Source organism: Oratosquilla oratoria, chromosome 30, assembly GCF_046742065.1.
Source record: "Oratosquilla oratoria isolate Oo_2021 chromosome 30, ASM4674206v1, whole genome shotgun sequence".
NCBI classification, from domain to species: domain Eukaryota; kingdom Metazoa; phylum Arthropoda; class Malacostraca; order Stomatopoda; family Squillidae; genus Oratosquilla; species Oratosquilla oratoria.
In genome coordinates, this window is record NC_134806.1 from 2,656,260 (window position 1) to 2,669,737 (window position 13,478).

The 13,478-nt window shown below is 44.3% G+C and overlaps 1 protein-coding gene across 5 annotated transcripts in view; it reads left to right on the top strand.

Annotated features, from left to right (window-relative positions):
• Positions 1-13,478, top strand: part of sd (TEA domain transcription factor 1 homolog scalloped) — a 385,386-nt gene that overhangs the window by 165,480 nt on the left and 206,428 nt on the right. For 4 of the 5 annotated variants that reach the window (XM_076212426.1, XM_076212429.1, XM_076212428.1 and 1 more), the window contains exon 1: positions 12,712-12,792. The exons of the other annotated variant lie outside the window; for it this stretch is intronic. The gene's annotated coding sequence lies outside the window, so the exon portion shown is untranslated. Of the gene's footprint in view, positions 1-12,711; positions 12,793-13,478 lie in introns of those variants that run through there. 5 annotated transcript variants of the gene reach the window in all.

Here is a 13,478-nt window from a genome sequence, read left to right on the forward strand (position 1 = left end):
GAGGCAGACAGACAGAGAGATAAAGAGAGACAGAGAGAGAGAGAGAGAGAGGAGGACATGTGATAGAAAAATATGACAGATTTTCCTATGAGAAAATTGATTTGAGAAGTGAAGACGATGTGAGAAGTAGGTAACCCTTGTGTGTGTGTGTGTGTGTGTGTGTGTGTGTGTGTGTGTGAGAGAGAGAGAGAGAGATAGGCAGACAGACAAAGAGATAAAGAGAGAGAGAGAGAGAGGAGGACATATGATAGGAAAATATGACCAGATTATATCCTGTGAGAAAATTGATTTGAGAAGTGAAGACGATGTGAGATGTAGGTAACCCTTGTGTGTGTGTGTGTGTGTGTGTGTGTGTGTGTGTGTGTGTGTGAGAGAGAGAGAGAGAGAGAGAGAGAGAGATAGGCAGACAGACAGACAAAGAGATAAAGAGAGAGAGAGAGGAGGACATATGATAGGAAAATATGACCAGATTATATCCTGTGAGAAAATTGACTTGAGAAATGAAGACGATGTGAGATGTAGGTAACCCTTCTGAGGTCATTCACTCGTACCTCTCATAAGATTACGAAGGTGATAGTTGTGTAGGGAGCGTATCGTCTGTGGGATCAGATTTGTGTGTATATATGTAACGTCTGAGACATTGATCATCACCTGATTAAACTCAACTAGCAAGACAGAAACTCAAGTACCGTATTGATAATACTCACAATTCAGTAATTAAGATTTCTTTTTCCTTTGGTTTTCAATTACAAAGGCAGAGCATGCCGACAGGGGACCTTTTGGTCCATAACTAGGTCGGATGCAAAAAAATATATATATAATAATGATAAATAGATAACGGAAAAATAAATCAAAATTATAATGATATAAATAATAAATAAAAATTAGAAAATATGTGTGTTTGTGTGTGATTCACCATGGTCTTGGACCACGTGTTCGACTCGTGATCGACAGTAATTTCCCTCCTGGAAGAGAGGTCAGAGATCATATTTGACCGATCTATGGGTAACGCTGTGACCTTACACACACGCACGCACACACACACACACACACACACACACACACACACACACACACAACTCTCCACCCACGAGAGTTGGAGTAACGACTCGCAGCGCAGCGATACTAAAAAAAAAAATCATCCCTGGGCGGGATTCGAACTCGTTCCGCTGTAGTGGCAGCCGGTAATTCTACCAACTTCCCCACCAAGTGTGTGTGTATGTGTGTGCGTGTGTGTGTGTGTGTGTTACGGGGTATATTAAAAGAGAGTGGGTTCGAGTGAAGCTGAGATGTAAGGTGCGAGACGTGATATGAGCTCGAGTAGGTATGTGTGTGTGTGTGTGTGTGTGTGTGTGTGTGTGTGTGTGTGTGTGTGTGGAAGATACAGGTTGCGTTGCCGAGTGACAAGGTTGCAACTTGTGGGAACCAACCTGTGACGATAAAGAATATTTAAAAATTGGGACCACGCGGTGGAGAAGGATGGAGGGAGTAGAATTGATGATTGGGAAAAAATGGAAGAGAAGTTAGGGAGACGTGGAACGACGAGGGGAGAAGAGAGGGGAGTTGTAGAGAGGGGAGAAGAGGAGGAGGAAGAGAGAAGAGGAAGAATGTGAGGAATAGAGAGAGGGCGTATGGAACGATACGCTAGGAGTGGGAAGAGGAGGAGAAAAAGAGGGAGACTGATGAAGAGGAAGGGAAAGAGGGAGTGATAGGAAGAGGAGGAGAGAGAGGGGAAGAGAGGAGGAAGAGGACGATGATAAATGGGGAGACAGAGTTGGTTGATGAAGAATAGAGGGGTAGGAGAAAGGAGGAATAAATGGGGATATGAACAGGATAGAAGATTGTGTAGTGAAGAGAGGAAGAGGAGGAGGAGGAGGAGACCAGGAGGGAAGTTGCTATGACCAAGGAAGGAAGGAAGGAACTAACTTGAAAGTTCTGCAGTAGAAGGAATGTAAAAGTAGCCTAACCCAAGTCTAGTAAAGGCTTCGGTGGAAAGAGGGGACAACTCCGGGAGGGGAAGAACGGAAGGGATGTCTCCCGCCGTTGCTCGGGAGAAAAGAGGGGAGATGTGGGGAGGGGAGAGGGGGGGAGAGGTCCCTGTGTTGAATGTGTTTTCAGATTTTTTTTTTTTTTTTTTTACAAGTTTCAAGACGTATGCTGCTGCATCGACACTACACTTTCTTGTCAGTAAGCTCTAAGTTCTTTGCTCATTGGAGCGGGTGTCTCCGGGCATTTTGTTTATTTACTTGTTTGTTTGTGTTGATTTACTTGTCCTCCTCTCTGTCGGTCTTTGAAACACGTAGAGAAAGAACGAGAGGAAATATTTAAAAAAAAATCGTGATGAGTGTGAAGACTGAAAAGAGAGTAAGGGGAGACGAGGGAAGACAGACGAGGAAGAAGAGGAGGAGGAAGAAGAAGAAGAAGAGGAGGAGGGTAGTAACTATAGAAAACGAGGAAAGGAGGTAGGAGGTAAAACAGAGGAGATAGGAAGTGACTACCTCTTTGGAGGTAGGAAGAATTTTAAAAATCTGATGAGCTAGGAAGAGACTAGACATCTTGAGAGGCAGGAAGAAACTGGAAACATGAGGAGGCAGGAGGGAAGAAGAGACCATCTTAGGAGGCAGAGAGCAGGAAATTAAAGAGGACGTTGACCCTTGAAGCAAAATTCGAGGTTAATTATATGGGTTATCCCTCAAGTGAGAGAGAGAGCGGGAGATTAATTATGATCAGAGTAAGATGGCTCGAGTTGGAACGAAGAGGGGACGAGGAGGAGGAGGAAGAGGGGGAGGAGGAGGCAGCAACAGGTGAAGCACGTGGTAGTGAGGGTTGCTATGGAAACCAAGGATGCTCCATCCCCCCTCCCCCCTCCCCCCGTCCTTCATTCCTGTCTTCTTCACCCACCCACCTCCCTCCCCCTCCTCCCCCTCCTTCTCACCGTCCTCCCACATTTCCTTCTTTCCTTCCTCCCTGCATTCCTCTCTTATTCTTTCTCCTCATCTTCATCCTCCTCCTCTTCCTCCTCTTCTTCCTCTTCTTCCTCTTCTTCTCCTACTCCCACTTTGCCTTCTTTCCTTCCTCTCTCCATTCCTCTCTTATTCTTTCTCCTCATCTTCATCCTCCTCTTCCTCTTCCTCTTCCTCTTCTTCCTCTTCTTCGCCCTCCTTCTCCCCCTCCTCCTACTTTTCCTTCTTTCCCTCCCCCCTCCTTTCCTCTCTTATTCTTTCTCCTCATCTTCATCCTCCTCCTCCTCTTCCTCTTCCTCCTCTTCTTCCTCTTCTTCGCCCTCCTTCTCCCCCTCCTCCCACTTTTCCTTCTTTCCTTCCTCCCTCCATTTCTCTCTTATTCTTTCTCCTCATCTTCATCCTCCTCTTCCTCCTCTTCTTCGCCCTCCTCCCCCTCCTCCCACTTTTCCTTCTTTCCTTCCTCCCTCCATTCCTCTCTTATTCTTTCTCCTCATCTTCCTCCTCCTCTTCTTCTTCCTCCTCCGCTTCTTCTTCCTCCTCTTCTTCTTCCTCCTCCTCTTCGCCCTAATCTTAATCCTCTTCTTAATCCTCAACGTAACCCTTCACCTTTTCCAGCTCTCCAGCTTCCTTCACATTCCCCCCTCCCCCCATAGTTCCTCCTCTTTTTCATCATTTCCCCTCCTCTTCCTCCTCCTGCCCCTCCTCCTCCTCTTTCCTCTTGTCTTCTCATACTTTCCCTCGTTTTTTTTTTTTTTTTTTTTTTTTTGTCAATTCGGGATGGGTCGTCGACAGCTTCTCTCACATTTTCGTTTTGTCGTTTTACACATCGCACGCACACACACACACACACACACACACACACACGCAGACGACTCGGTGGCACGGTTGGTAGAGTCCCCGACTGTCACTACGGCGGTCCGGGTTCGAATCCCACCCAGGGCTGAAATAATTTCAGCATCACTGCACTGCGAATCGTTACTCCAACTCTCGTGGTCGGGGAGTTGGGGGTAAGTGTGCGTGTAAGGTCACAGCATCACCCATAGATCGGACATACGAGCTCTGAGCTCTCTTCTGGGAGGGAAATAGCTGTCGATCACGAGTCCAACCCGTGATCCAAAGACCAAGGTGAAGCACGCACACACACACACACACACACACACACACACATGCACGTCTCTTCGTAGATTCCACGTGTATGTAGTAATGTAGGATCATGGTCTGATCGTACGTCAGATAGAAAGTTATTGGTAGGTGTAGTGAGTGGCGGTGCAGATTACGGTGGTGATGGTTGCCGTTGCTACATATATGTATATATATATATATATATACATACATACATACATACATACATACATACATACACTGAATGGTTCCCAGTGAACAGATTAACATCTTTTCAACCACAATTCACTTTTAATTTCATGCCATCGCAGTTGAGACTGAGAAGCTCGAAGGAGGCATATATTGGAAATTGAAACGTGGTCAAGCCGAGGAATTAAAAGGGAATTGTGGTTGGAAAAAAGAAAATATATATATATATGTGTGTGTGTGTGTGCGTGCGTGCGTGTAAATATATATTGTTTCTTTCCTATTGTAACATAATTTCAGGCAATAGCATCTCCCTTCCTGGACACTACAAGCAAGAAAGTGCCAATAAAGCTGAACACAGGTCCACTTTGTACGCAATTTCATCCTTATGAACTTTTGCAAGTTTCGAGACGTGGGAAGGGAGTGGGAAGGAGGAGGAGGAGGAGAGAGAGGTGGAGGAAGGAGGATGTCTGTGGAGGGAGTTGTGTCTTGTATATGGAGAGGAAGTATAAGGGGAAAGAAAGATGGAGGTTGTGAAGGAGGGAGGGAGGGAAAGGAGGAATGTGTACACACATATATGTATGCAAGTATCTGTTTGTTTTGTTTTACTGAACAATTTTTTGTTCAAATATTCAGAAGACTGTACACACGTTAAGTTTAGTGTTTATCTTCAGAAGTTTGTTCTTGTTTAAACGTTTTGCTTTTCTCTAATTGAAACGTTTAGTAAAACGTTTAGGTCTGCATCTGGGGCCATACGTGTTGGGGATTAGGGAGAATGGGTTAACTAGGGTTACCTAGGATGATGGGGGTTAAGCGGAAGAACCTAGAGCCTCGTAGACACGGGATCTAGTTTAGTAACCGCTAACTGCAAGTTAACTTACTAGGCAAGTAAGTGTTAAAACTAGGATACTTTGGAGTTAGGTGGACTAACTTTCAATTGACGTTAGGTTAACAGAGAGTTAGTTTACAAGTCACTATTACTAGCGGGTACTAAACTAGCCCCGTGTGAACTAAGCTTTAGGAAGTTAGAAACTCTCTCTTTCTCTCTCTCTTTCTCTCTCTCTCTCTCCCCTCTCTCCTTCACTACTTCTCCATCTCCCCCTGTCTGTGTATACTGTATGTGTGCGTACATGTGCGTGTGTGCGTACATGTGCGTACGTGTACGTACTCACAAACGCGCGAACTTTGGAAAACGAGGACGAGGAGGAGGAGGGAGAGGGAGACTGCTACACAGTTCCTCCCTCCCCCCCACAGCCGCATTTACAAATTGATTTTGACGACTTGCAGGATAGTATCACTACAATCTCGTACTGTAGTACGATTTGTTTACGTTTGTTAGGAACGTTTTCATGTGTTCTCACTGAACGTTGCTATCTCTCTCTCCATTCCCCGCTCTCTCTCCCCTCTCTGTTTCCCTCTCTCCCCCTCCCCTTCTTTCTCTCTCCTGAACTCCATTTCTCATTCTCTCTCTCTCTCTCCCTCTCCCCTTTCTCTCTTTCCTCTCTCTCTCTCTCTCTCTCTCTCTCTCTCTCTCTCCCCTTCTTTCTCATTTTTTCAACCCTTTCTCATTCTCTCTCGCTCTCTCTCTGCTCTCTCTCTCTCTCTCTCTTCGAGGCTCGAGCTTGTCCATAAAGGTGGAAGCGCTGGTAAACTAGAGCCCATAACAACAACAACAACTCTCCTAATTATGTCGTATTCTAAATGATATTCACGACTTAAGTGTAACGAAAAGAGAATAAATAAAGAAATAAAATTTAATAAAAAAAAATCGAGATTGAACAAAAATGGGACAGAAAAAAGGGTATTATGGCTAAAACGGAAAATAAAATGTGCGACGCTACGAACTGTTTTGAGGTTTTGTGTTTGTTTATCTTCTACATGCTAATTAAGGCTGGAATGATAATTAGATCTCTCCCACTCAAAAAAAAAAAAAAAAGAGAGAGAGAGAGAAGCACATATCTTCCACAAAAGTCATTTTAATGTTTGTTGTAGCAATTTTTTTTTTTTTTTTTTCAAAATTGTGTTGGAAAATTTGACACCTTTACAGATTACATAACCTACACCTCTGTGTAGTGCATGTGTGTTTGTGTGTGTTTGTTGTCAAAGCGTGCTCTGACTTTGTGGGAGAGATACAGAAACACATACACACACACACACACACACACACATATATATATATATATATATATATATATATATATATATATATGTTGTTACGGGAACTTTCCTTATCCTCCATTTTCTTTTTGTCCATTTATCGACTTTGCATTGTTCAAAGGTGTGACCTCTAACAAAAGGACAACTAGATAATTTTGACCCCATTTGTGCCAGGATGAACATATGGGGGGAGGGGGAGATGATGCTGAAGAGTTTCATCCATTGACCCTCAGCGAAGTAGTATCATCTGTTGTTAGCCAGAATAGAATGAGTAGTGGTTGCCACAGTGTTGGAGTAACACACACTCGTGGCGCAGTGGTAGAGTTCCTGGTTACCATTACGGCGGTCCGGGTTCGAATCACGCCCAGGGCTGAAATAATTTCAGTATCGCAGCGCTGCGGGTTGTTACTCCAACTCTCGTGGGCGGGGAGTTGTGTGTGTGTGTGCGTGCGTGTAAGGTCACAGCATTAACCATAGATCAGTCATATATGAACTCTGAGCTCTCTTACGGGAGGGAAAATAGCTGTTGATCACGAGTCCAACACATGATCCAAGACCATGGTGAGTCACACACCGTCATCATCGTCACCTTTGTCGACAAAGGGTTTCGTCAATCTCCTTTCGATACTAAGGAACGTAGAGGAGGAGGAAGAGGAGGAGGAGGAGGATGAGCGTGGTGGTGCTGCTGGTATAAACTTTAGTACAAGTTTCTGCATATTTATTTGTTTGTTTGTTTGTTTGTTTATCTTTCGGATTTTCCTCTTTGATTTCCTCCTACCAGGAGTCGCCATCAGTTGGATTTCTCTCTCTCTCTCTCTCTCTCTCTCTCTCTCCTTCTCTCTCCCTCCTCTTGTTTCTCCTTTTCCCCACCCTTTCTCATTCTCTCTCTCTCTCTCTCTTTTTCTCCCCTCTCTCTCTTTCCCCTTTCTGTCTGTCTCTCTCTCTCTCTCTCTCTCTCTCTCTCTCTCTCTCTCTCTCTCTCTCTCTCTCTCTCTCTCTCTCCCCTCTCTCTCTTTCCCCTTTCTCTCTCTCTCTCTCTCTCTCTCTCTCTCTCTCTCTCGTGTTTCAGATCAACCAGGATGAGAGACTTCGCCATCGTATTGTCTTCTCGCGTGCGTGCGTGCGTGCGTGCGTGTCTGATTGCGCATGCGCGTATTAAGCAAATTGTCATGCACAAGAAGAAAAAGACCTACACTATTGGGGTATCCGGAATCACCATCGGTTATTAATTTTAACACAAATATCGTGTGTGATTCACCATGGTTTTGAATCACGTGCTGGACTCGTGATCGCCAGGTATTTCCCTCCCGGAAGAGAGCATAGAACTCGTATATGACCGATCTATGGGTAATGCTGTGACCGTACACGCGCACACACACACCCAACTCCCGCCCACGAGAGTTGGAGTAACAACCCGCAGTGCAGCGATACTAAAATTATTTCATCCCTGGGTGGGATTCGAACCCGGACCTCCGTAGTGGCAGTCGGGAAATCTACCAAGTGCGCCACGAGTTGTGTGTGTGTGTAGAGGAAGCGGGCTATTTATGGTGGGGGGGGAACTTTGTTAAAGGACTCGGGGTGTGGTTACACTACTTCACGTGACGGCCAAGACGAGGGCGTAGAAGAAGTGGGCGGCCAAGCGTGTCCCTGAAGGAACAACCCGTGGGTGTGGTCGCCGAAAGGGTGAGTTTGGGCGTGGTCCGGGTGTCCATTGGGTGGGTGAGGGTGGAGGGAGGAGAGGGTGGATATAAGGAAACACCCACTTGAACGGAGAGAACTAAACCACAAATGTGTGGTTGGCCATAAGAGAAATCTTGCTACGTGGGTCCTTTCTCCGGATTTGGGGGTCCCTTCCCTGATTGTACTTCGGGTGACCTCATGTTCTCTCCACCTTTCATCCACCCCTTGATGTTGCGATGATGTGGATTTATATTTCATTCCACGTGTCGTGATGATGTTTGACAATGTGTTAAAGAAAGTTTAGGTTAAGTTAGCAGAGTCCATTGGCGTCTGGGAAGAAACACGTTGAAGGAGAATTCAATTGCACGTAGGTGCATTGGGTGTATGTTATGGGTATTGACGCCAAGGGAGCCGTCCATCGGTGGTGTCGTCATGGGGTAAGAAAAACGTGGGAGAAATGGGGACGAGGGGTGGGGGGATAGGGAGACGAGGAAACAAAATCCATCGCCTGACATTTGGTTAAAAAACTGGATGAGTCAATCAATTGGTAGGGGGAGAAAGAATAGAAACACGACCAATTAATAAATAGAAAGTTATATTAGAAACGGATGGAAGCAAATAGACACTCAAAGGGAAGACGCAGGGAGAAAAATGACGCAGCGGTGTCCTGGCAGAAAAGAAGAGAGCGGTGAGATGGAAAAAGAAGAGAATAAAGAAGGATGAAGTAAAAAGGAGACAACTCTCGAAGAATGCGAGAGGAAGGGATACCAAAAGGCCACCGTGGTGCCAAGCAAAGGAAGGGAACAATGGAGACGGTGATAAAGGGGGAAGAGAGAGAGTGAGAGATAGAGAAGGAAAACATCAAAATATGCAACGAGGGCTGTAAAAAGAAAACGCCGAGGAAGGTGAAAACACACAAAAAAAAAACGGAGACCCATAGAAAGGCGTGGTACATACTATGTGGATGTGGTGGAGAACAAGAGGGGAGACGAGAAGAGTTCGGGTAAATATGGCAACGAGGAGGAGGAAGAGGAAGAGGAGGAGCCCAAGAGAGGTGCAAGTGAAGGAAAAGGACAATGAGGAGTGAAAGAGCAACGAGGAAGATGAGGAGAAGAAGGAGGAGGAAGATGCAAGTGAAGGAGAAGGACAATGAGGAGTCTGGAAGAGCATCGAGGAAGATGATGATGAGGAGGAGGAGTAGGGTAGAAGAGGAGGAGGAGGATCCCAAGGGACCTACAGGTGAAGGAAGAGGACACGGACGACGCCATGATGGAGTGGGTCAAGGAACAGGAGGTTCTCACGCCGAAGAAGGCGCTGACGAAGTCGATGTCGAAGTCGAAGTCGAAGTCGAAGTCGACCGAGATGTTTAGTCGTTCAGGTGTCGACCAAGACGGAGGAGTCTGTGCTGAGAAGTGGATCGGTTCGTTTCTCTGCATGGCTGCGTCGTTCAAGGTCACGTGGGCTGCCCTCTCAAGCTTAGTCTACTCTTCTTACCTTTAAGGGTGTGGAAGGTTTGTGGTTAGTGGTGGATCATGGTCTGGTCCACCCTGTGGTGGAGGTCTGGTTTGTTAATGGTTTGGTCTACTCGTTTTGGTAGTTCAGTTACCCTCACCCCCACCCCACACACCCGTGGTAGTACGTCTTCTTGTAATGGTCTGAATTGTTCATGACTGGTCTGATTTGTTCGTGCTGCTGGTCTGATTTCTTCGTTGTGATAGTCTTATTCGTTTCGTGTGAATGAGCTGATTTTTTTCGTACTGGTCTGATTTCTTCATTGTGAAAGTCTTATTTCGTGTTAATGGTCTGATTTTTTCGTGCTGGTCTGATTAGTTCATTATTATGGTCTGTTTCAGCTTTGGTCAGTGGTCTGATTGGCCCGACACCTCTTGGTCTTGATCTACAGAGCTCCCGTGCATGGTCTAACTTCGATTCCTCGTTGGTCTGAATCTAATCCACTCCCTTTATTAGTTTAGTTAAACTCGTTCATGGTCTCATCTTTCATCACGAGTCTAATTGTGGTCTCATTAATCCTCGTGGGTTTAATTGTGGTCTCATTTCCCATCAAGGGGCTAATTGTGGTCTCGTTAATCCTCGTGGGTCTTAATTGTGGTCTCATTTTCCATCGGGTCTTAATTGTGGTCTCGTTAATCCTCGTGGGTCTAATTGTGGTCTCATTTCCCATCATGGGTCTTAATTGTGGTCTCGTTAATCCTCGTGGGTCTGATGTGGTCTCATCTTTCATCACGGGTCTAATTGTGGTCTCGTTAATCCTCGTGGGTCTAATTGTGGTCTCATCTTTCATCAAGGGTCTTAATTGTGGTCTCGTTAATCCTCGTGGGTCTAATTGTGGTCTCATCTTTCATCACGGGTCTAATTGTGGACTCGTTAATCCTCGTGGGTCTAATTGTGGTCTCATTTCCCATCACGGGTCTAATTGTGGTCTCGTTAATCCTCGTGGCATCCCGAGTGTCGCCTGCGTTGGTTTGGCTCGATATAATGACGGTAATGTAGTATTGATTCCTCCATTTAGGTGACCTGACTGTGAGTTCGTCGAGTTCTCATGATATTCGATGGGAAATGATAAGTTTCGTTCCGTGAAATGTTTTGTCCTTGGTTGTCGTGGTAATTCAATGTTGTTTGTGCAGTAGGAGTAATTGTGGAGTTTGTTTTAGAATTGAGAAAATTGAGAGACAAAGGTGGTAAGGAAACGCCGGTTGAACCAGGAACGTCGATGTGATCTAACGTTTCGACTCTGAAGAAGGCGTTTAGTCGAAACGTTAGATTAGATCAACGTTCCTACTTCGTGTACTTGTCTTCCACCGACCAGTCCGTGTGGTACTTTTAGTACTGTACTCAGGATTGCGTATGTACGATGTATTTGTGCTTTTGTAGTACATTTTGTCTTGCAGTGTTTTTATTTGTGAAATGTACTACTGTGTTAGTGAGTCTTCAGGTTTGAGTACAAAATGATGACAAGATTTTTGTGTACATTTGTACACGAGTACAGTGTACATGGTACATTTTTTTACGTCTCGTGACGCAACGGATTTCTTTTAGGTGAGTAAAATCGCCTGGTAACAATTATATAAATTATATATATATATATATATATATATATATATATATATATATATATATATATATATATATATATATATGCACAATACTGAATGGGTCCCAGTGAACAGATTTACATTTATCAACCACAATTCACTTTAATTCTAAGCCATCAACATCGAGAGACGCGAGAATGCATATATGCCTCCTCGAGTTTCTCGATGTTGATGGCTTAGAATTAAAATGAATTGTGGTTGATAAATGCATATGTGTATATATATATATATATATATATATATATATATATATATATATATTTGAAAAAATCGAAAACTTTATCTGTTTAGATGTCGGACAATGTCGCTCTTAATGCATCAATTGACTGGTGACGTCATCCGAAGCGTGAAGGTCTCGCATTCGCTTAGTTGTGGGTTCGAGTCCCGCACTTCTCTCCAACTTCCAGCAGTGGTTGTTGTCATCTGGCCCCAACAGTCACTTAAAGCGCATATAGTACATAGGGCAAAGGTGACAGTTTCGGGCCACGGCTACTCAGCGCCTCCTGCCGTAGACTCTTCACTGTAGTGTCAATTGCGTGGAGAGATGATAGAACCAGCTGGTTCCAGGTGGTTACCTCCATCTGTCTGTCCCCTCCAGCAGATGGATCACAGACATTTGGGAAATATATTCGTTAGCCTCGGTTATAATTTGCCCCCCCTGGTTTCGTGTTAATCCCATGTCAGGTGTCGTTAACTGTGTCGTTAATTAAGGTTTATGTATGCGGTCAGGTCGTTCATTTTTTTTTTTTTTTTTTTTTTTTGGGGGGGGTCGGTCTCAGCCCTTTTTTTTTTTTTTGAGTGCACAGTGGGAATGACAGTAATGAATTGCCCTGGCAAGGAACATTTGTTTTGCCTAAAATGTATATATTTTGTGTGTGTGTTTGTATGTGTGTGTGTTAAGCATGTGTATTTACATACTTTGAGCGTGAGTCAAACAAGGAATGTATGTGTGTGTGTGATATATATATATATAATATATATATATATATATATTCACTCATTGTGAAATATGCTCAGCTATGCTCACTTGATCATTTATCTCCGTGTGATTCACCGTTGTCTTGGATCACGTGTTGGACTCATGATCGACAGCCATTTCCCTCCCGGAAGAGAGCTCAGAGCTCATATATGACCGATCTATGGGTAATGCTGTGACCTTACACGCACACACGCACACAACTCCCCGCCCACGAGAGTTGGAGTAACGACTCGCAGCGCAGCGATACTGAAATTATTTCAGCCCTGGGCGGGATTCGAACCCGGACCGTCGTAGCTGCAGCCGGGATCTCTACCAAGTGTGTGTGTGTGTGTGTGTGTGTGTGTGTGTGTGTGTGTATGCGTGTGTGTGTGACACCATAATTGCACACAAATATCGCTTGACCATTTTCTCAGTCTGTGTCACCGCGTATTACGTCAGACCACATAGAAGTGGTGTTGACATATACCATTATAGCCAAGAAACAAACCATACCATTTTCTCTATATTTCAGAACTCAAACTCTGACCTGAAGAGGGTCTCGCTCGCTGACAACAACTTTCAGAGGTCCGTCCCTTAAAAAAAAAAAAATAAGGTGCGTTAACGTGTTGAGGGTTATTATGAACTTTACCATTGTTTCTATCCGTGTGGACAATCTCGCATTCGTCGTGTAAGTGATAAATATTTATTTCTCCCATTTAACCGATTAAGTGAAGCGGCCTTGCTGTGGATGTAACTGTGTCTTGCTACATTGCTTCTGACCCGAAACAGTGGGCGGGATACAGGGATGACCCGTCATCCACGAGAAGCTAAGATGAGAAGGGGGGAAAGGGTGGTGGAGGGGAGTGGAAGGGGTGGGAGTAGTGTAAGTGCCTTTTGGCTTGGCTACCCTCCCTTATAAGGGGGAAAAAGCTCGTGGTATATATATAAATAGTCGTCGTTACTATATTCAACCTTTGAACCATATTCTAAAGGACTTGAGAATTTCACCCACTCGATTTATTTATTTATTTTTATTTTATTTTTCTTGTTTTGTTTATTATTATTATTACTTTTGTCGTTTATTTTGGTTATTTTATTTGTTTATTTGCATTTATTTAATTTTATTTATATATTTATTTATTTATATTTTTTGAGAAAAGTCTCGTAGAATATGCAGTCCGTTAATAAACTCGAGGTCCGTACAATCGGTGTCCGTTAAATCGGTGTCCGTTATATCGAGGGCCGAGTGTGTATCGACTTTCACCAAAGTACGGACCGCCGTACTGCAACCTGTCAAGG